Here is a 27,235-nt window from a genome sequence, read left to right as displayed (position 1 = left end):
GGGGCACTACATCAACATAGCAATCTCATGAACTTTTCTTGTGGAGGATAAATTTCAACTAAGGGGAAATTTGTTTGCAGCTAAGGAGAATACCTCCCTCACTAAGAGGGAGTGTTGGTTTTTTACATCATCGGGAGGTATTCCCACATGGCTAAAGGAGTCTCCAAGTCGGCCTAGAAAAATTAAAATAAAATTTATTTTTGGAGTGACAAGTCAGCCCAAGAAGTCAAGTCAACCTGGCCAAATGAAAGCGTGTGTCCCTTGGGTTATTTTACCCCATTCGACAAGTATAAATAGATGATGTGACATCTCATTTTTTCTCCTCCAACAAAGAACAAGTTTTCTCTATCATTCTTATCTCTCTCGGACGGTCACACGTGTGAGAAGAAGGGTGATTTTTTACCAGCAAGTTGATTTCTGTTTTGGACCAAGTTAACCAAAGTTGACCAAGTTTGATTGGGCATTGACTAAGACTGTTAACCGCAAGGCCACAATTGAATGCATTCTTTGATTAAAGTTCATACTATAGTTGACCAAGACTTTGATTGTAGTTTTTACCATAGGTTTGACCAAGTTTGGCATAAATTTGTATAGTCAGTATTGACTACAATTAACCATAGAGTTTGACCAGTTTGACTATAGAGTTTAGAAATGATTTCTGACATATCTGAACAGGGTTGACTAGAATGAGTTTGAACAAGTTTGACTGGTATTTGACTCAGATTATTATCAAAGATTTCTGGACAAATTGATGATTTGTAAACCTTGCTGAAGAATAATTTCTCCTAAAGAAAAGTTGTTGGGTTTTCTCCGAAGGTTGGGTTTCCCAAGGTAAAATTATTGTCTCTATTGTTCATGGCTTTTGTCTATGATCTTTATTGTTTCCACTGCATTTACTGTTGATATTTTCTAAAGTGTAATTGCTCAATGATATCAGTGACTTAAGAATATTGTGTGCAAATCATTAGGAAGTAATTATCTGACAAAAAATTATATTCTAATGTACATCTTGTAGAAAATTCAACATGGATGACTTACACATGTCTTCACACCTAGACTTGTGTGGAAGTTCTTGTCTGATGCTACAAACGTCAACACTCCCTCCTAGCGAGTAACAAATTTCTTGAAGAGCCACCTAGAACCGGTTTTCCCTCTAGTCTTGGTACAATGTCCCACACATCATCCTTCACTGTGGCATTCTTCCAAAATTGTTGGTCTACTACTTCTTCAATGCAACTACTCATTAGTGCCATATAGTTCGGAAACTTCTTCGAAGTCCTGCTCTCCCTGAATGTGTTCCTAAGTGCCTCAACATGCTCTGGAGCATCCCTCAATGTATGTTTAAACCACCTAGGTCTCCTAACAAAGTTGGAGGGAGAAACTGACTCCTCCTCTCCGCCTAAATTCTAACTCCTTAAACTGAAATCTATTGATCATTGTTCATCATTCGAAGCCTCCTACTCCTTGTCCTCTATCACTAGTAGTGATTCATGAGACTTCCTAGATGCCATGTTCTCCTCAAACTCCAAATCTTTGCTCACAATTATCTTCCTCTATGCTTGAATGAAGGTCTTGTAAGCCTTTGAAGTTTCATTGTTCCCCACAAATATGCCCTTCTCTCCTAAAGGCTCAAGTTTCGTCCTCTTCTCCACAAGCACATGGATGTATACTAGACAACCAAAAATTCAAAAATGCCCTATATCTAGCTTCACCCCGATGAATGCTTCCTCTAGAATCTTGTCCCCCAATATCCTGTGAGGACTCCTATTCTAAATATATACTATTGTATTACATGCCTCTGCCCAAAGAAACATAGATAGATCTTGGTCGTGAATCATAGCCTTGGCAGCTCCAATGACGGACTGAATCTTTCTCTCTGCAACCTCGTTCTATTGAGGGTTGTACGAGACTGTCAACTCCCTCTTGATCCCTTCCTCCTTGCAAAATTCCTTGAAGTCATTAGAAGTGTAGTCACCTCCATTATACGATCTCATGACTTTGATCTTACTTCCTATCTAGTTCTCCACGAGAGCCTTAAACTCCCAAAACTAACTAAAGACCTCATCCTTGGTCTTCATGAAGAATATCCAAGTTTTCCTAGAAAAGTCATTAATGAAGGTTACATAGTACAATGCCCCTTGGACTGATGTCACTGACATTGGTCCACACATCTAAAATGAATGAAATCTAAAATACCCTTGGACCTACTCTCGTTGCCTTGGCATTCTTACCAAGTGCACACTCTCTGCACATGCCCAATTGTTCAATACTAAAATCTAAGAGATCAGTGACAATCTCCTTCAGAATTGGCAACACCCTATAGTGCAAGTGTCCCATCCTCCTATGCCATAACTCATACAAGTTGTCACCTTTGAAACTGGATTCGTTCAAACAAGCTAACGTGTCCCGAATCCGGCAAATCGATCACGATTCATGCCAATTTGTGTCCGGAAATCGGGACACGTCGTGTCTGGTTGGGACACGATCGAATTCGGATCGTGTCCCAATTTCCGGACACGAATCCGGAAAAAGGGACCCATGCGGCCATAAAAGGCGAAATTTGTTGTTCATTTTATCATTTTCACTTATCTCTTTTGCAATAGGTTGGTTGTGGGTTTGCTGTGAGGGGTTTGGAGCAAGGAGCAAAGGGTGTGGGAGTGTTTTCAAGTAGATTCAAGCAACAGGTAAGTGCATTTCCCTCTATTTTTTTGCATTTGTATTACAACAATTTGCATATGCATTTCTTTTACAAATTTGTGCATTTTTTGTTTTTTTTACAGTATTCATGGCTCAATCAAAAGCAGCAGGGAAGGGGCAAAGGAAGGGGAAGAATGTTCCCGTTGGAGATGCCCCTCCTCCCCCAATTTCATCAGAGTCTGTTGCAAGTATTCCCTCTATTGCAAGTAATGTTGAGGGAAGACTTCCTCCTAAAGGTAACATTGAGAAATATCCCTTGTGGAAATATGTCACAAGAGAGGAAGGGCCAAGCAGCAAGGTGAAGGGAGGAGGCAATGTGAATTGGAGATGCAACTTTTGCCACAGTACTTTCACAAGCACATATTTCCATGTGAAAAACTATTTGTTGGCTTTACCAGGTTGTGGAGTTGGAGCTTGTACAAAAGCTCCTTTACAAAAGAGGAAAGAAATGGAAAGAGAGTTCAATGTTGGTATGGCAACTGTGTCTGCAAAATAAAAATAAAAAAGCCAAGAATGATGACCCCCTTCCATTTTTGAGGAAAGGCAACAACAAATTCCCATTTGAGAGTTCTAGTGGGGGACAAGCAGCAAAAAGAAAGGCAATTTCACTTGGTCCAATGGACAAGATTTTTCAAAAAGAGAAACGGGAAGAGCTTGATCTCACCATTTCCTTTTTTCTATCAAAACTTCGTATCCTCTAATGTTACACACTCACCTCTATTTATTGAGATGTGTCGAGCTCTAACTCAAGGAGCTCCACCATGGTATGTGCCTCCTGGTTCAGAGAAGCTTAGAACCACATTGTTGACGAAAGCAAAAAAAGAGGTGCAAAAAATGCTTGAGCCTATTAAAGCATCATGGCCAACATTTGGGGTTAGCATTGTTTCTGACGGATGGGCAGATCCAGCACGACACCCACTCATCAACTTCATGGTGTCTTCCTTGAATGGTCTAGTTTTCTTGAAAGCAGTGGATACACTTGGAGAATACAAGGATGCACAATATATGGGTGAGTTGTTTATTAAAGTTATTGAAGATGTAGGTGTTGATTCTTGTGTGCAAATCATTACAAATAATGCACCTGTTTGCAAGGCTGCTGGCATGATTGTGGAAGCTAAATATCCACAAGTGTTTTGGACACCTTGCATTGTCCATTCATTGAACTTAGCACTGAAATCCATTGCTTCTGATGTGCTTTGGATTGGTAACATTATTGAGGATGCACGACATATCTGTAACTTTGTACAAAATCATACAAATGCCCTCACTATCTACAAGGAGTACAACAATCTATCATTGTTGAAGATTGCAAATACACAGTTTGCCTCTTCATTCATCATGTTGAAGAGGTTGAGGGAGGTCAAGACCGCTCTTGGGGCCATGGTTATTTCAGAGTTTTGGTCTTTTTGGAGAAAGACAGATCAAGTAGCCTCTAAAAGAGTGAAGGACATAGTGCTAGATGATGCTTGGTGGGAGAGGGTAGATCTACTTATTCAAATCATGGACCCTATCATTTCTTTGCTTCAATTTGCAAATACAAACCAACCCATCCTAGAAGAGGTTTATGAGGGATGGGATTCCATGATTGAGTCTGTGAGGAGCCTTATTTTACAGAGTGGGTGCCCCGAGTATGAGACACCACCAGAGGCCTTCTGCGGTACTATACAGGATATTCTTGTCAGCAGACGGGACAAGAATTGCACACCTTTACATTGTTTGGTTCACTCATTGAACCCAAAATACTACAGCCATGAGTGGTTGAATGGTGGACCTTCCCGCAGATTCCCTCCTCACATGGATGGTGAAATCTCACAAGGGAGGAATGATGCATTCAGGTAGGTTTTTCAGGATAGAGCATTGCTTGATGAGGTGGAGGATACCTTTGCAGAGTTTTCCACTAGCACTGGTCGATTTGCAAGATATGATGTGATTAGAGACAGGGGGCTAAGAAGCCCTATTCTTGGTGGGCAAATCATGGGGCAACAATCCCTCCTCTACAGCAGTTAGCCATGACGCTCCTCTCTCAGGTAACTCCATCCTCTTGTTGCGAGAGGAATTGGAGCACATATGGGAATTTGTATAGTGTTAAGAAGAGAAGGCTTGAGCAGTCCAGCGCAAAGACAGTGGTGTATGTGCACACCAACCTTCGTCTTATTTACAGGTAGAGGGAAGAGTGGTTGAAGGGAAAGACAAAGATGTGGGATGTCTTTCCTGATGATATGGGTTTGGACAATAGTATTGAGTTGGCATTGGCCAAAATGGATCTCAATGATCCAATGCTAGAGCCTGTTAGATTTGATGATGGTGATATTGTAGAGGTGTCATCCTCCACAACAGCAGATCCAGAGGCAACTTTAGATACAGGGGAGGAGGATGCAGAGGAGAACAATAGTGACGATGATGATGAGGACAGTGATGCTGATTTTGATGATGACTATGAGGATTGATGACTCATGAGTCATGAGCTATCTACTGCCTTGAGGCTTGTATACTTGTAGTTGTTTAGTATTTTCTATTTCTATTTTCCATTGGCATTGCACTACCTATGTAACACATTTTGATTTTGATGACTTAATGAGAAAACTACAGCTGTCAGCGTCTTTATCTTACTATCTTGTCTTTCTCCTATTGGATCATTGATGAATTGAATATGTATTATGAATCATGATTTAGAATTTATGAATTTAGAATTTATCATTTATCATTTATGTGACATGTCACAAATTACAATTGTATTTGAATTTTGTAAGTACTATGCATGCTATAATGTTACTAACTTCGTAAACAGTAAAACTTACATCTAGATGAAGATCTATGTTTGAAATCAATGAATTTGTATCATGAATGAGAATTTGTGTAAGAAATATCTAATTTTTAATATATATACACATATATATATATATATATATATATATATATATAATAAAATAATATATAACGTATCCGAACGTGTCATGTTCCGAGGGGTCAACATGTCTGAATCCGACACTCGAATCCCTGTATCCGATGAATCCCGAATCCACGTGTCAGGTTACTTAGGTTGTCACTATCATGTACCAAGGCCTGAACTAGCTTCCACAAACTCTATAAATTTCCCTCTCTAACCCCAATGACCACAATTTTGTCAGGGCTAGATCCTTTTGGACAAATGATTACTTGCCCTTTCCAAAACATGACGACAAAACCTATGTCCTCCATAAATGAGAATGAAAGCAAATTCTTCTTGAGTCCCAATACATATAGGATGTTCATGGCTTCCAACAATCCTCCTAACTCGAGTTGAAACAAGATAGTTCCTTCTCCCCTCACTACATACTTGGTAACGTATCCGAACGTGTCATGTTCCGAGGGGTCAACGTGTCCAAATCCAACACTCGAATCCCCATATCCGATGAATCCTGAATCCACGTGTCAGGTTACTTAGGTTGTCACTATCATGTACCAAGGCCTAAACTAGCTTCCACAACCTCTATAAATTTCCCTCTCTAACCCCAATGACCACAATTTTGTCAGGACTAGATCCTTTTGGACGAATGATTACTTGCCCTTTCCAAAACATGACGACAAAACCTATGTTCTCCATAAATGAGAATGAGAGCAAATTCTTCTTGAGTCCCAATACATATAGGACATTCATGGCTTCCAACAATCCTCCTAACTCGAGTTGAAACAAGATAGTTCCTTCTCCCCTCACTACATACTTGGTATCATCACCAAGCTCCCATGTGAACATTTAAGTCTTTCTCCATCAAACTGCTAAGCTCCCGAGCTTTTGTCATGTGACAAGATGCACCATTGTCCAAGTACCATGCACTCTTGGTGATTGTGCAAGTAGAAAGGCAGGAAACTAGCGAGAAGTCCTTTTCAAACTTCGACACAAACTCATCCAACTGAGTTTCTATTGATGATACTACCTGTTGTATTTTTCCTTACCCTTCTTCTTCACTAGACACCGAGTTGCATACTGTCCATTCTTGTGGCATATGAAATACTTGATCTTGCTCAAACCTTTCTTCTTTCTCCATTGTAAGGTGGACTCTTCACCATTCCCTTCTCGTTGAAACACTTTCCTTTGCCCTTTCTTGCCTGACTAACAAGGGCCAGATTCTCTTCTCACCTCCTTGCTTATTGGTTTTGGACTCCTCTTGAGCCGCTTCATGAATGCAATCATCCCAAAGCCTCTCAAAATTGGGAAGTTCCTCCCGAGCACAAATACCCTTGACAAATGGTTCCTAAGGATTTGAGAAACAATTCAGTGGCATATTAACTAGTTATGCATTATACACCTTCCCCCCAATAGTGGCACGTTGATAAAGTACCCGGGTGGTCCTCAAGAGGTAGCTGGTAACATTGTTAGATCTTGACATCTACATAGATCTAAACTTGTTCCTCAAGATCATCTTCCTATTCATGTTGTCAATCTAGAACAAATCCACTAGAGCCTTGAACATTTCTCTAGTTAACTGCTTTACAAACAAGTGAGAGATCAAATGATCCTTCACTGCATCCAAGATTACCCGTTGGGTTCTAATGTCCTTCTCATGAGACATTAATTGGTGTGGATCTGTCAATATACAAATTACCTTGCCAACAATCTCCCAAGGGTCAATTTCCTTCAAAAGCAAGGTGACTTTTGCCTTCCAGGACAAGAAGTTTAAAGATCCATCCAATCTGTCTTCGAACCTAAGACTTGTGGCTGCCATTTGTAGATCTAAAGAAAACTTGCCATGTGCTTATCCCTTCAAGAACCTACAAGAATTTTACTATTGCAAATTGTTGCCTTTTAAATCTAATATATATGCCACAAACTCTGGTGGATCTATGTTTGGTCCTTTAAACACCCACAAAAATTTTACTGATGGATACTTCTCCAAGTTGTATGGCTTGTGTCGCACGTTGTACAAGCACCTAGTACGAACCGTTATACCCTCTGCGAATCAACCTGATTGGTTCAACCTCCCTCTCTCCCTCTAAGGTGTGCAGCCTACAATAATCTTAATGATGGTCAACTGTTACAACTAAGATTTGTTGTACAAACTTGAAATTGGCCTCTCTCTCAAAGTATATGCTCTAATGCCATGTTAAATTTCCTAACCCTAGTAAACTAACAAATTATTTCCCAATGATTTCCTCCTTGTGAAATATTTTAAATTACAACTTACTGAATAAAATGCACTACTAGGATTGTTCACTAGTAAATAAAATAACTAGTGGAAGTAAATGAAACCAATTTCACACATGCACAAAAATATTTCTACCCTTCAAATATGTTGTTCATTGAAATAATATCATAGCATATAAGGGCTCCCTTCCTAAGAAAATGGCCCACATAAAAATACTAGAAAATTATGGAAATTCAAAAACGTAGCAAATCTGCCACTGAAGAAATCCTCTTTGCACCTCAGTTGTCTGTACGGCCCTATTTTCACCCATACAGCTTCCTACTGCCCTACCATTATTGGACCTGCCTAGCACGTGTGGCTTGTTCACGCCCAACGTGTTGTACTACATTGTTGTTGTAACTGCGCGTACAACCACGATATGGCCTATACTCCCTATGTATGGTCTACTCACAATTGTCCAACTACTTCTTGTACTTGCAACTCATATGACCCCGTAAACTAGTGCCCAAAAAATTTAGTATGGCCTCTTTGTTGTACGACCTTCACTAATTTTCTGAATCTAACTTTCTCCTTGTTGCTACATTGTTTCATATCTCCCTTAGCCTGAACATAGGATGAAGATCCTATCATCCTTGTTCAATGTTGTGTTCTCCTTGAATCACTATCCTTCATGATTCAATCACTCAAATATCTCTTGTGTGTCTTTCTCCTTCACCTAGCCTTGCATTTGTAATCTTGAGTTATGACCAAATCTATTAGCCCTAATCTCCAAAGCGATTGAGAATTAAGACTAGATCTCACCTCAGTTGAGATCAATGGTTAAGATTCACCTAATTCACCAATGTAAAAACCTTTACATTTCGTTATATTAAACTCACTTTTTTTATAAAAATCACTTCACTTTAATAATTATTTTCATTAAAATAAATTAATGTAGTTGAAAGCTTTGGATGACTTCCACACGTTTTGACACCTAAACCTGTGTTGAGGTTCTTGTCCGACACTACAAGCATCAACATGAGGAAGCAGACAAAACAAGAAATAACCACCTCCAAATGTCTGCAGTGTTCCACGGGGACGCGTCCCCCAGGGTCGGGTGCGCGCACCCCTCGCACCCCACGCACCCGGGACGGGAGTCTCTTGGGGGTGCGTTTCCCCACGCACCCTTTTTGGGGAGTCTTGGGGAGACGCAAGGGGGTGCGTTTCCCCAGTGTGGGAGTCTAGACTCCCCAAAAAGGGTGCTTCTGGGCGTCCCCCTTCAGTGTGGGAGTCTAGACTCCCCAAAAAAAGTGCGCCTGGGCGTCCCCCTTTAAATTTGTCTAATAAGACTTAAAAATTAAATATTAAAAATCAAAAATTCAAAAATCAAAACCATTAATTTTTTTTTTTTTTAACTAAAATTAAAACTAAATAACTAAAACTTAAAAGTCTAAGCTGAGGGACGGTGAGCCGAGTCATTGCCGTTGAGAGACACTGAGCCGAGACAGCGTGCTGCGTCCCCTTGCAAGCTTGTTGTTGGCAGTTGCTCCAGCCGCTGTTGTTTAAAATTTTGACCACGACTTTCAAGTTTCAGCCGCAACCCAGCATCCTCGGACCTCCTGAGTCCTTTGCCGTCAACCCTCTGTCCCTGACGCTGTGCGGCTCCACCTCCAGGTAGACATTAAAGCTTGAAATCTGAACTGTTTTAATGTTGTAGTTTAAAAAAAAAATTGTTGTAACAGTGAACATACAGCCTGCGGCCCTGCTGTAATTTTTAAAATTTTTAATTTTATTTTTAAATTTGATATCATTTGTTTAAACTATAATTATAATGTTTTAAATTTTAATAATTTTTAAATATAAATTTTAATGAAAACTTCAAAATGCTTCAAAACATAGTCACTTGAATTTAATTTTTATTTTTTGCTTATGTTTTTGTTTTTAAATTTTAATAATTTAAATTTAATTCTACTATATTTGCATTGTAAATTTTAATTTACATGATGATTTTTTTTTTTTTAAACTCTTCCTGCAGGGCAGAAAAACAAAAAAAAATTGCAAAATAAATTAAAACAGTGACACAACAAGCTGCAAGCCTGCAAGTGTAAAATCGTTGATTACAACATGAGCATTATTTGAATATTTTATTATTGATTTTTATTTTTGTTTTTCGAATCTCATGGTATGTATGAATAATAATTAATTCAATAATGAGACTTGTCACTTGAGTATGTCATATGAATGATGTATGTATCAAAATGAATGATGAGGATGGATCAATGATTCAAATTTCAATTGTCTACTAAATATTTATATGCTTTCATCATTGAACAGTGACCAATGAATATGAACTTGAATTATATATATATACCTCGACGACTCCCCACACCCCCGAAATTTCCCTAAAATTTGAGGGTACTCCCACACGTCCCCCCTGTGCGTCTCCCCGCACCCGCGTCTCCCCGCACCGGAGTCTTGGTGGAACATTGAATGTCTGGAATCACCTCCACACCTGTGGGACATCCAATAAAGAATCCAATGCGAGATGGCACATGTGGATCCTCAAGTAGGGTGCTCCTCAAGCAAAAGGAAGGAGTCAACTGCCATGTCATCTATGACTACTCTAACAACCCATGACCCTATGTAACAACCTCCTAGGAATCCTCAAATGCCTCGGTGTGATGATAATTTGTCCAACTAGTCAAAGGAGACATCTTTGGATCATCCATGTGTCATCTGTGATGTTGTGGATCCACGTCATTGCCCAATGCACCATTACAGATCCTAATGCAGTGACATGGATCCCAACGTCCATGGATATGACCAAATACATGTATGTGGATCCTAATGTAGCATATTGAATCCCAACGCAATGTCACAAATCTTGAGGCATGGTACACAGATCTGTGATATTTCCGCTTAGCAATATTGCTAAGGAAAATATTAATTTTGTCAATTTTGTCAAAGTTTTGGATTACTACTTAGGAAAAGTGGGTTGTGGGACCCCACTTGAAGTTTTGAGCTAAAGTAAGGGCCCAACATAGGAGAAAGGGAGGAAATCGAATGACTAGTGGATGGTGGGGGCCACCCCAAAAGGAATATGCTCCCCTTTTGGTAGTACACACTCTTGGAGGGAAAGAGGGAAAAATTGATGGATGGGTCCCACATGGGGAAATTGGAGGCTCAATGACAAAATAGGAGGGGGCACTCATTTTTGGGCATCTTGATCATTTGAACATTCACCCTTGACTAGCACGCTTGAGTGGAGAGCCAAGTTTGCATGTGTTGTTGAGCACACAAGATTTTCAAGCGAGAATCTCACCCTACCTTCAGTGGACTTCGAGTGCCAACCCAAGGAGGTGTTTTGCATCATTTCAAATCTAATCAGGGAGTTTTCCAAGCGAATTCGTGGTGTTTGGAGAACAGGTGGGACATAGGAAACGGGACACGCTGCCTTTGGAGGAGCTTGTTGTGGAGTCGGGACTTTGTTGGGCTTTTAGGGACAGCCTAGGGCCATCAATTGTTGAAGATTTGGAGTTCTTCTAGAGCTTCATTTCGTTGGAGACTGATGTTGCAACACAATCACCACTAGGGACTGTGTGGGCCTGCATAGTGGTAGCTTCGTGCCACACGTGGGAGCTTCGAGAGAGAGGAATTAGGAGCTGGAGCTTGTGGGATAGTTCCGGAGGGTAAATCGCTGAATATTACAGCCATTTTGGTGGCCATCTGCAGTGATATTTTTAGGTGGTTCGAATTACCCAACAGCTGGAGAAGTGGGTGGAAATTGGGCTGAATTTCAGAGGTCAACATTTGGCCAAACCCTTTTGGGTTTTGGTGGGTTATTGGTGGAAAGACCAAGGTTAATTTCCTGAAATCTTATGAGCACCAAAGGAGGGCCAAATCAACCATCCTTTGTAGCCAGCAGTTCACTTCCTAAGGGACCAGCGCAGAACTATTGTGGGGACAGCCTCCTAGCAGTTGGGGTAGCTGGTTTCATCACTTGGGCAAGCCCAAGTGCACACTTTGCAAACTACTATTGTACCCCACTCATTTATAATAAAATGGCTCAGTTTAGTGCAATTTTTGGCTTGTCTCATGGTGTTTAATTTGTATGGAAATTTTGTGGGTATTTTTGCTATGCATGCTTTGATTATCATTCTTAATTTTCCTTAGGGATATTACAGTGGTATCAGAGCTCATAGTCTTGGCTCAACCTGTGGGAGCAGCTATCAGTCTATGACACCAGAGAATAAGCAGAACGTCACTTACAGAAGGCAAAGGTATAGAAGCAGAGAAAGGCAACTACAAATTACTCTTGATCCAATAACAGTTGAACCGAAGGTTGAGAGGCCAAACATGGGGGATAATGAGGGAGACAAGATGAGTAAAGAAGAGGAGTTTGCCCAACATCTTTTGAAGGCCATCAACGACTTGTCTAAGGGCATTGATGAACTGAGGCAGCAAAACTGCAGCAACAACAAGGGCAAGGGGATTCAGGGACAAATTCATCTAGTTGAAGGCTCAGGTACTTTGCACCACCATGCAGCGAATACACCTAATGTACCTCCTGTTTCTAGTACACCACCCAGATCAACCATCCCCACATTTTTAGCATCCGACGCTGGAGGACCACAAGCGTAGGAGGAGATGCCCATGGGGGACTATTTTGTGGAATATCAGTCCTATGGGCCCAATTTCAGAGAGGCCATCACCTTCAAGGACTTATGTCGGCTTAAAGGCAACAAGAGGAGCAGGGGGCAGAGTGATGGTAGCTACACACATGGCACTGACCTACAGCGTACGAGGGAGATTATTCGTCCCAACTTTTGATGGCCCACCCAAGAGCTCAGCCAGGGCATGGGTTAAGAAGCTAGATGTTTACTTCCAGCTTAACCAGATGATAGAGGTGGAGGCAATCAAAATTGCCACATTGCACTTAGAGGGGGAAGCCCATGATTGGTGGTTCCACGAGCTAACCACTATGGGACATGCAGGAGTTAAGGCCTATTAGGATTTCACCTGGAGGGTATTGGAGTGTTTTGAGAGGAGAGATCCGAAGGAGCTTTTTGGAGAGCTGACACAACTCAAGCAAATTGGGAGTGTTGAGGCCTATATCTCTAAGTTCCTGAGATTGTCCATGATGGTGCCAGACTTATCGGAGGCTAGGAGGTGTTGAGAAATGGCAACAAGAAATTCCAATTTAATTTGTCCTTGAATTAAACTGTGAATTAAAATAAAATTATTTTCTCATAGCAATTTGAAAATAATTAATTAAGTTTAATTAACTTAATTAATTTAGGAAATTCGAATTGGAAGTCTTTTAGAAGACATGTATATGTTCTCCCTAACTTATAGGAGTTAAGGATGAGTTATGAATGAGTTGTAATTAGTTAACTCAATTTATTGAGTTAAATCCAGTTAAATTAGTTCCAATCAGTTTCAGGAACTAATAGTGAGTAAACAGTCAGTTGGGACACTAGTGACCTAATTAGTGCTACTCTAGTTAACTGAAGATTCGACCATCAGAAACTCATTCATGTTGATTCTGAGAAAGACCCGGTTGAGACTAGAGTGCAGGGGTAGTGTACTATTTGTTTTAGATTTTTCTGAGTTGCACTGATAGTGCATGCAATCAGGCATTGATCCTTGAGGGATTGCGCTATTTTTAAAGGCTTTATTTCCCTTTAAATACAAGCTATCCTTCATAGGAATTACACATTGGAATAGAGACTTGGAGAGCTTGTGAATTGGCTAAGCCTTGGCCTTGAGCTTGCTTATGAGTTGGAGATTGAATTAGCTGAGTGCTAGGATTATTCTAGAAAGAACAAGCATTGTAATTTCATCTTGATTTTCTGAATTAATAGAAAACAAATAGTGGGGTTTTGAGTTGTGGCTTTCCTCGGATATTTATTGTGTTATGTGTCTTTGATTCTCTTCCTCTATTGATTATTTTTTGCTCGATGTTTATGGGCTTCCGTTGTAAAGAGTAGAAGTAGATTCTTGTCTCTTGTTTTAGTAGATTACATGAGCTTGTGAATCTATAGGTTTTTCTACATGGTATCAGAGCAAGATTTTTTTTGGGCCGAGAGTTTGCAGAGAATATCTGAGAATTTCTATACAAAATTTTCAGAAACAAATTGCAGATCTGGATTCCTTGGGAAAAGATACCCAAATTCAAAAAAAAAAATCGGCCGAATCGGAGTTCGGATGAGGGAGATATTATTGATTTAAAATCAGCTCTCTAGAGGAGATTTCGAAGTTTTGAGTTTCTGGGTTACAAGTGAAAGTCGAATTTGCATACATACTTCAGGATTGGCAAATGGCGTTCCATGGGTTGAGGCTTGAGTATGCCTTGGAAGGCAGCTCGAATTTTATAGCCTGGAGGGACAAGATGGAGGTTGTGCTAGAAGATAATGGCTTGAAGGAATTCATTGATCAAGAAGTCCCCAAGCCAACAGCTACGGATGCACAGAACTTGGCCAAATGGAAGAAGTGTGTGGCGAAGGCAAGGCGGATAATCCTTGAGGGAGTTCGAGACCACATTGTCTCAAGTCTCCATGGCAAGGAAACTCCGCATGCTATGTGGAAAACATTGACAAACTTGAATTAGAATTGCAGTGATCAAAGGAAGTTGGCACTAAACGATAAATTTCGTAAAATCAAGATGGAGAAAGGCGAGACGATTTCAACGTACCTGACCAAGTTCACTCAACGTCGGGATGAACTTAGAAGTGTTGGAATCATAGTTGTCGAGGAGGATATGGTGAGCCTTGCTCTTCTTGGACTCCCAAAGAGTTGGCATAGTTATCAGGACTCTGTCAATGGTCGGGAGAAGTGCCATATTGGGAACGACTATGGTCAGATTTGATGTAGGATGAAATCAGGAGGAACACCAGGGATGGCTCTTCATCAAAGACTAATGATGAAGAGAATTGTGCCTCAGCGATTAAGGCAAGGGGAAAGGTAAAATTTCTCATTCCAAATCAGATGCTTATCATGGAGGTAAGAAGAAGGACATGACGAAAGTTAAATGTTTTCATTGTCACAAGATGGGTCACTTTGCTACAAATTGTCCATTAAAGAAGTCCAGGGAGAAGTCCTCAAGAGGAGCGGAAGGTGAGGCTTTGGCCTCCCAAGTCGAATTAGACTTTTCCCTCATTGCATGCACGGTGTCTTCAACAATGGGAAGTGTCTTGTACTTAGACAGTGGAGCTTCTTTCCACATGACTGGCGACAAAGAGTTATTCAATGAACTGGAGGAGAAAGATCTCAAGATGCATATCAAGATGGGTGATGACGGTAAGTATAGTGTTACTGGTGTGGGCACTATTACTTTTCAGAGGAAGCATGCGGCTCCACTCACCTTGAAGAATGTTATGCATGTACTCGGACTAACGAGGAACTTGGTATATGTTGCCAAGCTTGAGGATAGAGGCTATGATGTGATTTTTTCGAAAGGAAAGGCGTTCCTTCGACACAGCCACGGGTCAAGTAAAGAAGATAGGGATTCGAGTTCAAAATCTATATAAGATAGAGGTAAAGGATTGTGTTGCTTTGAGTTCAAAAGCGGAAAAGATGTTGAGCCGAGACGTTGGCAAGTTGTGGCACAGGCAATTGGGCCACTTGCATCATGGGGCTTTGAAGATATTGCAGCAAATCTCTACCAGTCTTCCCAAAGGTACGCTTGAGCAAGTTGATACATGCAAGGGTTGTACTTTGGGAAAATACACCAAGTCTTCCTTTGGAGATAGAGACAATCGAGCAGAGTCTATTCTGGAGAGAGTCCATTCAGATGTGTGTGGACCATTCTCGACAGTATCCACCGTCAAACACAAGTATTATGTTATATTTGTAGATGACTATTCTCATAAATGTTGGATATTTTTCATGCAGAGAAAGGATCAGACATTCACAAAGTTTTGTGAATTCAAAGCATTGGTCGAGAAAGAGTCAGGCAAGAAGGTTAAAGCTCTATGGAGTGATAACGGTGGAGAATATGTCTCCAATGAGTTTAAGAACTTCTGTGCAGCGAAAGGGATTAAACGAGAGTTGACGAAACCTCATAACCCTCAACAAAATGGGGTTGCCGAGAGGAAGAACAGGAGCATAGTAGGGGCAGGAAGGGCAATGTTGCATGATCAGGGCCTACCACTACACTTGTGGGCTGAGGCATGCAACACAACAATTTATGTTCAGAACCGTAGTCCACATCGAATACTTGAAAGTAAAACACCAAAGCAAGCTTATTCCAGTAAGAGGCCAAATGTTGGTCACTTCAAGATTTTTGGGTCATCGGTTTATTGCCAAGTGACCAAAGATGCACAGAAGAAGCTTGAGCCAAGAGAAGAGTTGGGGATCTTTGTGGGGTACACTGATACACCCCACAACTATTAGATGTACATGCCAACCAGTCGGATGACAGTGGTTCGCAGGGATATCAAGTTCGATGAGGAGAAGGCCATGCGAGTATCCCTTGAGAGGGAGCTTGAGCTACATGCAGATGAGGAGCTTTTAGCTCCTAAGGTTGAGGGGCCTCAGATTGATGTGGAGCAGCCACATGCAGAGGTTTAGAGAGTGGATACATCCACTCAAGCAGAGTCTTCCAGAGAGGGAAGAAATCGCACTAGAGAGGTTGATAGATTATTGGATGATGCACGGGAGAATGTGGGAGCACCCTCTTCTCAGCGCAAACAGAGGAGGTCACCAGAGAGGTACACTGGATACATGGCACTTATGGGTGCATGTGTTGTGACAGAGCCATCTTCCTTTTAGGAAGCAGTGCAACAGCCAATTTGGGTTGATGCGATGGTGGAGGAGTATGACTCCATAGTTCGAAACAGTGTTTGGGATGTGGTCCCGAGACCGAAGGACAAGTCAGTTGTGAGCTCCCGTTGGCTTTACAAGGTAAAGCAAGCTGCAGATGGTAGTGTGGAGAAGCATAAGGCCAAATTTGTGGCCCGTGGCTTTTCACACGTAAAGGGGATTGACTATGATGAGACATTTGCTCCTGTTGCTAGGTACTCGTCATCAGATCTATTTTGGCACTATCAGCACAGATGGGTTGGAAGATCCATCAAATGGATGTGAAGACTGCCTTCCTCAATGGCATGATTGAGGAAGAGGTGTACATAGAACAGCCCAAAGGTTTCGAAACCTTGGACCGTGAGTCGCATGTGTGCCGACACAAGAGAGCGTTGTATGGGCTGAAGCAAGCACTCTGTGCTTGGTACACCAGGATAGATAGCTACTTCACTGGGTTGGGCTTTACGGAGAGTGAAGCAGATGCGAACCTGTATCACATAGTGGTGGAAGGTAAGTTTTTTATCATTGTACTTTATGTAGATGATCTCATACTAACAGGTGATAAGAAGCTCATCAAATCTTGCAAGGAGGATCTTGCAAAAGAGTTTGAGATGAAGGACATGGGGCTCATGCATTCTTTCTTGGCATGGAGGTATGGTAGGGAGATAGGGATTTGTTTGTTTCTGAAGGCAAGTATGCCAATGAGATACTCAGGAGATTCCGCATGGATAGCAGTAAACCCATGGAGACTCCTCTAGCTGGTAATTGGAGGAAGGAGGATGCTACTTCAAGAGAAGTAGTGGAAGTTATTGTTTACAGGCAACTTGTGGATTCACTCATGTACTTGGTGACACACAACCAGATATGTGTTATGCAATTAACCAGCTTAGTCAAGCGATGGTTAGGCCTACCAAGCTATATTGGAAGGCGGCAAAGCATGTATTGAGATACCTCAGAGGCACTACTCAGTTTGGGTTGTGGTACAGATGGACAGAGGGAGTGAAGCTTCAAGGCTTCACCGATGCAGATTGGGCGGGGATTCCATCTGACAGGAAGAGCACATCAGGAGGGATCTTTAGTATTGGGTCAGCTGCAGTTTCTTGGTACAACAGGAAACAGAGATTGGTTGCACTCAGTTCGGCAGAGGCAAAGTACATGGTTGCAAGTCAAGCAACATGTGAGGCTATCTGGATGAGGAAGATCCTGGTTGGTTTGTTTGGTCAGCAGATGGATCCGACAGTGATTTATTTTGATAATCAGAGTTGTATCAAACTCTCTGAAAATCCAGTTTTTCATGATCAGTCCAAGCATATAGATATCTGGTATCATCATCTCAGAGATTGTGTATTGAGGCGGATCATGTTGTTAGATTACATTCCCACAGAGGAGCAAGATGCTAACATCTTGACAAAGGCATTGCCAAGATGTAAATTCGAGTTTCACAGAGACAGGATCGGGGTAGTGGATAATCCCTTTCTTGTTGAGAGGGAGTGTTGAGAAATGGCAACAAGAAATTCCAGTTTAATTTGTCCTTGAATTAAACTGTGAATTAAAATAAAATTCTTTTCTCATAGCAATTTGAAAATAATTAATTAAGTTTAATTAACTTAATTAATTTAGGAAATTCGAATTGGAAGTCTTTTAGAAGACGTATATGTTCTCCCTAACGTATAGGAGTTAAGGATGAGTTATGAATGAGTGGTAATTAGTTAACTCAATTTATTGAGTTAAGTCCAGTTAAATTAGTTCCAATCAATTTCAGGAACTAATAGTAAGTAAACAGTCAGTTGGGACACTAGTGACCTAATTAGTGCTACTCTAGTTAATTGAAGATTCCACCATCGGAAACTCGTGCATGTTGATTATGAGAAAGACCCAGTTGAGACTAGAGTGCAAGGACAGTGTACAATTTGTTTTAGATTTTTCTGAGTTGCATTGATAGTGCATGCAATCAGGAACTGATCCTTGAGGAATTGCGCTATTTTTAGAGGCTTTATTTCCCTTTAAATACAAGTTATCCTTCATAGGAATTACACATTGGAATAAAGACTTGGAGAGCTTGGGAATTGGCTAAGCTTTGGCCTTGAGCTTGCTTATGAGTTGGAGATTGAATCTGCTGAGTGTTGGGATTGTTCTAGAGAGAACAAGCATTGTAATTTCATCTTGATTTTCCGAATTAATACAAAATAGATAGTGGGGTTTTGAGTTGTGGCTTTCCCCCGATATTTATTGTGTGTTGTGCCTTTGATTCTCTTCCTCTATTGATTATTGTTTGCTCGATGTTTATGGGCTTTCGCTATAAAGAGTAGAAGTAGATTCTTGTCTCTTGTTTTAGTAGATTACATGAGCTTGTGAATTTATAGGTTTTTCTACAGGAGGGTCTTTATGTTTTTGGAGGGGTTAGCAGAGCCATTGAGGGGCTTGGTGAGGTCCAACAGGCCCACCACTTTGCAGGATGCAGTTGGTAGAGCTCGAGATTTGCAGGATGCTCTGCCCAGGACTAGGACGCAGATACCCCCCAAACTCGCGTTTCAGCAGAGGGGAAGAGACACTAGGGCCCCACCACAGAGAGATACCCAGGGACATGGACAGTTGGATGATGAGGCTAGGAGGGACCTCCGTCGGAGGAAGTTGTGCTTCACTTGCTAGGAGTCGTGGGCATCGGGGCATCGGTGTACCAAGGGCAAGGCCCACTTCATAGAGGTTTTTTCCAATAGTGAGTCGGAGGAGGATGTGGAGCAGGAGATAGATGTTGGAGATGATGGCCCGCCTATGATGGGAGGAGGAGGCAGGGGACCACCACCACCACCCCCACCAGGGGGGAGCGCCTTTCTTGCCAGCAGCAAGAGTCATTGCTTCACTTTGGGGGGTGTTGAACTACCCCACTTTGAGGATCAGGGGCACGGTGCAAGGGCTACATGTTTTGGTACTTATGGATAGTGGGGCTACCCACAATTTCATAGATGTCCAGACGATGGAGAGGAGGGGCATACGCACATAATCATTTGAGGGGTTCTCGATGTTGGTACCAGGAGACCGAACTATGCAGTGCACCAGATTTGTTCCTGGGATGACAGTAGTGATGGGGAACTACTCCATGACGGACCACTTTTTTGTGGTTGATGTTCCCGACACCAACATAGTACTTGGTGTGCAGTGGTTGTACTCACTTGGGCGTGTTACCACTGATTGGCAAAAGCTAGAGATGGAGTTCATGGGGCCTGACGGGAAGATGGTCTTACTGAGAGGCATGCACTCATACCCTCCACAGACAGTGTCAACACACAGGATGGAGGTTGATTTGAGACATGGTGATATAGAGTGGGCAGTGGAGCTAAGGATATCTGATGCAGGGGGTAAGCCCCAACCACCACACCCGGATGTGTAGACTATTCTAAACAGGTACCTAGCAGTATTTGGGGATATTCCACCAGGTCGGCCACCTGACAGGGGGTTTGAGCACACGATTGAGCTCGAACCAGGAGTACAAGCAATGATTACGACCCCCTACCAACATCCCAAGGCTTATCGAGATGAGATCGAGAGGGCCATTCATGAGTTGTTGGCATTGGGACATATAAGGCCCAGTTCTAGCCCTTTCGCTTCATCAATTGTCTTGGTGAAGAAGAAAGATAGCACATTGAGGATGCGCGTTGATTACCGGGCCTTTAATAAGAAGACGCTAAAGAACTGGTACCCCATTCCCCAAATCTAGGAGTTGATGGACGAGCTTAGAGGAGCTAAGTACTTCTCTAAGATAGACCTGCGTTCGGGGTACCACCAGATCAGGGTGCGTGAGCAAGACGTTCCCAAGACAGCATTTCGCTGCCATTATGGGCATTTTGAGTTCTTGGTGATGCCCTTTGGGCTAACCAATGTGCCAGCCACATTCCAGTCCTGCATGAACCATGTGTTCCGAGGGCAGTTGAGGCATTGTGTCCTTGTTTTCTTCGACAACATATTGATCTATAGCAGGACATGGGAGGAGCACTTGCAGAACATAAAGGAGGTGCTCAAGATCTTGGAGGGGCAGCAGTTCTATGCTAAGTTGTCCAAGTGTGAGTTCGGGTTAACAAAGATGCTCTATTTGGGGCACATCATTGGGGAGGATGGCGTAAGGGTGCATGAGGAGAAGATTCAAGCCATCCGAGATTGGCCAGTGCCCCGAATGTGACTGAGTTGAGGGGTTTTGTGGGCATATGCACTTATTACAGGAAGTTCGTGAAGGGATTCTCACAGTTGGCAGCTCCCCTCACTAATTTGACCAAGAAGGGGGCTTTCGCATGGACAGACAGGGCACAGACGGCGTTCGAGCACCTCAAGGAGGTGATGAGCAGTTGCCCGATATTAGCACTTCCTGATTTCACCTAGTCGTTCACGTTGGAGTGTGATGTGTCAGGTGAAGGCATGGGAGCAGTATTGTCACAGGGTGGGCACCCCATTGCTTTTGAGAGTCAGAAGCTCCTTCTGCACGAGAGATTGTACTTAATTTATGACAAGGAGATGTTGGCCATTATGCATGCCTTGGCCAAATTCCAGCAGTACTTGGTGGGCAACAGGTTTAGAGTGAAGACTGATCACAACAGTCTTCGCCATTTTCTGGGGCAGAAGGGCCTCAACGATAGGCAGCAGAAGTGGGTCAGCAGGATCCAAGCCTATGATTTTGACATAGAGTATGTCAAGGGCAAGCACAATGTGGTGGCAAATGCCCTATCTAGGAGGCCCACGACACTTTCCCTCATGAGCATTTGCCATGATTGGAAAGCACAACTGTTGGTGGAGTACTCCAAGGATTGTCAGGCGTGTGAGATCTTGGAGGGCACCTATGGGGATGAGTGCTACCGCGTGATGGCAGATGTTATTTATTACAAGGGGCACATCTATTTGATTCCTGGTTCACAGTTGAAGGAGAAAATCCTCCACGCAACCCATGATTCGCCATTGTCAAGACACCAGGGGTTCCTGAAGACTTACAGGACAATTAGGGACCATTTTTTGTGGAAGGGCCTCAAAGGGGACGTGCTAAGGCATGTACAGGAGTGCGAGCCCTGCCAGAGAAACAAGGGGGAGTTGACTCATCTGGCAGGGTTATTACAGTCATTCCCTATTCCGGAGGGGAAATGGGAGAGCATCTTGATGGACTTCATCACAGGCCTTCCCATGGTGCAAGGTCGTGATTGCATCTACGTGGTGGTGGACAGATTGACGAAGTATGCCCACTTCTTTGTTATTCCCACTAGGTACTCTGCTTCTCAAGTTGCAAATTTGTTCTTCAAGGAGGTGTTTCGGTTGCATGGTCTTCCCAAGACCATAGTGAGTGACAGGGATAGCCACTTCATGGGGGCCTTCTCACAGGAGCTCTTCAGGCTAGTGGGCACAGAGCTTACACCTAGCACCAGCTACCACCCCCAGACCGATGGGCAAACAAAGATCATCAACAAATGGTTGGGGGGTTACTTGAGAAACTATGTGACAGGGCAGCAGCAGGCATGGGCGATATGGCTACACTTGGGGGAGTATTGCTACAATACTACCTATCACATGTCCATCGGTATGTCACCTTTCCGCACTTTATATGGTTATGATGCTTTATCTTTTACTGACATTGTTTTTGGAGACAGTCGGGCCCCAAGGGCCAAAGATTGGATCCAAGAGATCCAAAACATTCTCAAGGCACTCAAGGATAACTTACAGACAGCACAAAACAAGCAGAAGATGTATGCAAAAAGGCACAGGGTTGAGAGACACTTTGAAGTGGGGGACCTAGCCTTTTTGCGCCTCCATCCCTACAGGCAGTCCACGCCGAAGCAAAAGGGGGCCAAGAGGCTGCAGCCACGGTTTTATGGGCCTTTCCAAGTCACCAGGAGGGTCGATGAGATGGCAAGTTAGAGCTTCCGCCAAGAAGCCGAGTGCACATTGTCTTCTATGTGTCGTGCCTCAAGAAGGTATTGGACCAACAGGTGACAGCATTTTCGGAGCTACCTCCATTGGATGATGATGGGCACCTGGTTCTAGAGGCTGAAACCATTTTGGACAACAGGGAGAGGAGGTTGAGGAGCAGAGTCATCAAGGAGTTTCTGATCAGGTGGAAGAACCTACCCGAGGAGGATGCCACTTGGGAGGGTGAGCAGATTCTTCAGCATCCAACATTGCAGTTGCTTGGGGACAAGCAACATTTTGGCAGGGAGGACTGTGATATTCCCACTTAGCAATATTGCTAAGGGAAATATCAATTTTGTCAATTTTGTCAAAGTTTTGGATTACTACTTAGGAAAAGTGGGTTGTGGGACCCCACTTGAAGTTTTGAGCTAAAGTAAGGACCCAACATAGGAGAAAGGGAGGAAATTGAATGACTAGTGGATGGTGGGGACCACCCCAAAAAGGAATACACTCCCCTTTTGGTAGTGCGCACTCTTGGAGGGAAAGAGAGAGGGAAAAATTGATGGATGGGTCCCACATGGGGAAAGTGGAGACTCAATGACAAAATAGGAGGGGGCACACATTTTTGGGCATCTTGATCATTTGAACATTCACCCTTGACTAGCACACTTGAGCAGAGAGCCAAGTCTGCATGTTCAGTTGAGCACACGAGATTTTCAAGCGAGAACCTCACCCTACCTTCGGTGGACTTTGAGTGCCAGCCCAAGGAGGTGTTTTGCATCATTTCAAATCTGACCAAGGAGTTTTCCGAGCAAATTCGTGGTGTTGGAGAACAGGTGGGATGCAGGAAAGGGGACACGCTGCCTTTGGAGGAGCTTGTTGTGGAGTCAGGACTTTGTTGGGCTTTCAGGGACAGCCTAGGGCCATCAATTGCTGAAGATTTGGAGTGCTTCCAGAGCTTCATTTCGTGGGAGACTGTTGTGCCAACACAATCACCATCAGGGACTACGTGGGCCTACACAGTGGTACCTTCGTGCCACACGTGGGAGCTTGGAGAGAGAGGAATTGGGGGTTGGAGCTTGTGGGGTAGTTCTGGAGGGGAAATTGTTGAATATTGCAGCCATTTTGGTGGCCATCTGCAGTGATATTTTCAGGTGGGTCGAAATACCCAGTAGCTGGAGGAGTGGGTGGAAATTGGGCCGAATTTCGGAGGTCAGCATTTGGCCAAACCCTTTCTGGGTTTTGGTGGGTTATTGTGGAGAGACCAAGGTTAATTTCCCGGAATTTTTTGAGCACCAGAGGAGGGTCAAATCAGCCATTCTTTGCAGCCAGCAATTCAGTTCCTAAGGGACCAACGCAGAACTATTGTGGGGACAGCCACCTAGCAGTTGGGGCAGTTGATTTCATCACTTGGGCTTTGCTAGCTTGCCTTGGGCAAGCCCAGGTGCATACTTTCCAAACTACTATTGTACCCCACTCATTTATAATAAAATGCCTTAGTTCAGCACAGTTTTTGTTTGTTTCATGGTGTTTAATTTGTGTGGAAATATTGTGGGTATTTTTGCTATGCATGCTTTGATTATCATTGTTAATTTTCCTTATGGATATTACAAGATCCCAATGCAAAGTGTCTACTTGTAATGGTAGGTCCAACTTCTTGATGTGCTATTGGGTGGCATAACCTTAATGATTTCTTTAAAAACAACATAACAAAGGTTAGTTTTATAATTTGCCCAAATTTTACCATGGGGGAACAACAATTAACCCTTATACATGTGTCAAGTCCTAGGACAAATATGTTTTCTAGGTCCCTATGTAAAAGATAGGTGATGTGATGGAAAATCATGAAAGGAAAAAGGGAAACTTCGTGTGATAACCCTCAAATTCAAGTAATGATGTAGAGGTCTTATAATTGATCATCTAGCTTTCAAGAGCTAGGAAGTTTATGTATAGAATCCTTTATAGAGGGAGCTTAGCATTGAGTTGTTTTTCCTTAGCACTATTTCTTACTACCCCTTTTGTCTATTACTTTAATTGTTTGTTTCATTGAACAAGTCCTTTTTTCTTTAGATATTCATAGACAATCATAGGACTAGGAGGAATGGCTTTATAGCGAGCTGGCATTTACTCAAGCTTTGCATGTTATTGGATTTTGACTTTATTAGCTCTCCACCTCTTAGCCTTTTTTGGCTTTAATGACTTAGGCTTTCTTCATTTAGACCTTTTTTAGGTTCTTTCATAAGTCAAACATGAAAGGAGAAAGTATTTTTATGGATGGGATGGAGTGAATGGCTACAGCAGCAAGTGTTAAGCATTGGGATAATGTAAGACATTGCTGTAACCAATTTCCCAGAAGTACAAGTTGACCCAAGAAATGACAACACTTCTAAAGGAAAACCATGTCCCCCCTTGTATGACGTAGCAAAGAATTAAACTGTAACATTATGAAATGTTATCGGATTTCATTAAAATTACCAATTTCACAACAAGACCAAGAAGTTTTAGCATCACATCCAAGCAAAAATACCAATACACATGATATCCAAATAGAAAATGTCGTAGCCAAAATGTACCATCCATAAGTGCATCTATAAATATGAGAGGTGAGGGTGGAGCATTTGATATACCAAAGTCAAGCCAGAACATCATTGTATTTGAAGGAGAATATGAGAGAGTTATCTGAATCTAGAAAATCTGAGCAGGAAGGCTCATGGAATCATCAATAGTACACCCTTTTAAGGGTGCCTCTAAAGTAGTTACCCCTTGGGGGCATAACAGGGCCCATAGTTGAGAACGGTGTCAACCACCTTCAAGGAAGTGCCGCCATAGCTAGGGTTTTCAGGGGCCCATATATTACAAAGTTTCTAATTTAATTGTAAACAAATTTCTTGTTTATAATACCAATGGTCATAGAATTCCACCAGCGCTATTTGTCATCAACATGTATGTTCAAACATTCTCTTTTGTCTAAATAATGCATCTTCAAATGAAATGCCAATGCTACAATATGGAAAACACTGTACACTATTTTCTTTGGTATGAATAGAAGCTCATCGCACTCGCAAAATGATATGCTTCATCAATACTAATGGTCATTTATACACATCTCACAGACAAATTTACTGCAATTTAATCCAGTTTGCTCCTTTTTCATCCTAGGCTAGCATATGAAAAACAATTAATATTTCGACTCAAGCTGTGCATTATCTTTTTACAATACCCATTCTATCAGTGTGCTTTTGCACCTCCCTGGGTCAATCACTAGTTGTAATCATGAGAATTATAATTCCCTGTAAGGCATACATCTAGCAGTGTCTAGTAAAAATGGTAATATTTACTTTGTGTGCTTAGGCATTTGGAGTATACTGGGTAGGAGTGTGCCTTTACCACCCCACCCTGATCTTTTGCAAGTTATAAATTCATATTAATATCATTATTAAAATGTTACTGAGCCTTGAGGGTTAGCTCAATTGGTCAAATCCTCGTTGCTAAAGCACCTTTACCATTGAGAGGTCACAGGTTCAATTCTCTCGAGACTCTCGGGGTCGGCTCCGTGGCTGAGCCTGTGGGAAGTGATCCTTTCATGTAAATCTGCCAGGTACAATTATCCCATGGACGTAGCGATCACCAATCTCCGGGGATCGTGAACCACATATAAATAAATTTATAAAATGTTACTAGAGAGAGAGAGGAGGAGAATACTAATGTGGAATGAAATCCCAACATGGGGATAGAGAGGAGGAGAATACTAATGTGGAATGAAATCCCAACATGGGGATATGCCACCGTAGTAAGATAGCTTGCAACATCACGTAGATTTAAAAAAAATCCAAAGACAGCCCATAAGGCATGACACCAAAATTGCTGGCAACGTTAGCACTGGAGTACAGGAGGATACTACTGCACCAACCCTGGGATTTGCACCACAAATATAATTTTAAATTCCACTAAATATTTCCAGGATACGTTACAACCCCAATCAGATGTGATCTGGCAAAATGAGTACAAAATTTACACAAAACCATTCTTGGAAGTATATTTTTTAAGAATAGTCTGAAAACGTGTATTATTCTCATTGTATGTTCGCATTCCTAGATTCCTTTTACACTTTCGTTATTCTAGTCAGACCTGTCAGATAGACATATTAGGACAACCAATGTCCATAATCTAATACTCGCAAGAAAACTTTTCCAATCCTTATCTTAAAACATTTCAAGAAGTTTAAATTTCCTAAAAACGAAAGAACTGCTTATGCAAACACCATATTACGCAAACTCCAAAAAGCGTACAAGTACATTTTCATGTCGCTATTCACAGATTCAGTTGGTTGCATCCTTGTGGTTACCTTGATTTGGTGAATAAATGAACTTATACTTAATTACAGTTTGAATTTTTTCTCACTATTTCATACAGCCTCCATTAAGTGATTCTACTAACATTGGCTCAAAGCCTCAAACTAACCTTCCCTAGGTTTTTGAGATTTTGCCTACTTTCTTAGAGTTCATAGCAACCTACCTTAAGGCATTTAAACAAGACTCACGAGGTATACGAAGTATGGACAGTGGACTCAAATCCGCTCGAAAACAAACCAAGTCTGCATATTTGGATCCAAGTGAATGAAAGCATTTGGGTCAAACTTGCCAAGACTCGGTGAGTTTGACCAAGTCTTCGTAGAGTTTGACTTTGGCTACTCGTTCCTGAGTCCCAGTAATGTGACTCTGCTTTAAGAATTTTTCCACATTGCCAAAGCTTAG

At 42.1% G+C, this 27,235-nt stretch overlaps 1 protein-coding gene across 3 annotated transcripts in view; it reads right to left on the bottom strand.

Moving 5' to 3' along the window:
- Nucleotides 1-27,235, bottom strand: part of LOC149263334 (protein root UVB sensitive 6-like) — a 307,969-nt gene that overhangs the window by 279,496 nt on the left and 1,238 nt on the right. The gene's annotated exons all lie outside the window — the stretch shown is intronic.

This window comes from Pinus tabuliformis, chromosome 6, assembly GCF_031772625.1.
Source record: "Pinus tabuliformis cultivar Carrire ecotype Pingquan chromosome 6, CPIR1, whole genome shotgun sequence".
NCBI classification, from domain to species: domain Eukaryota; kingdom Viridiplantae; phylum Streptophyta; class Pinopsida; order Pinales; family Pinaceae; genus Pinus; species Pinus tabuliformis.
Note: the sequence above shows the minus strand (reverse complement) of the source record. Positions and strands in the feature narration are given on the sequence as shown.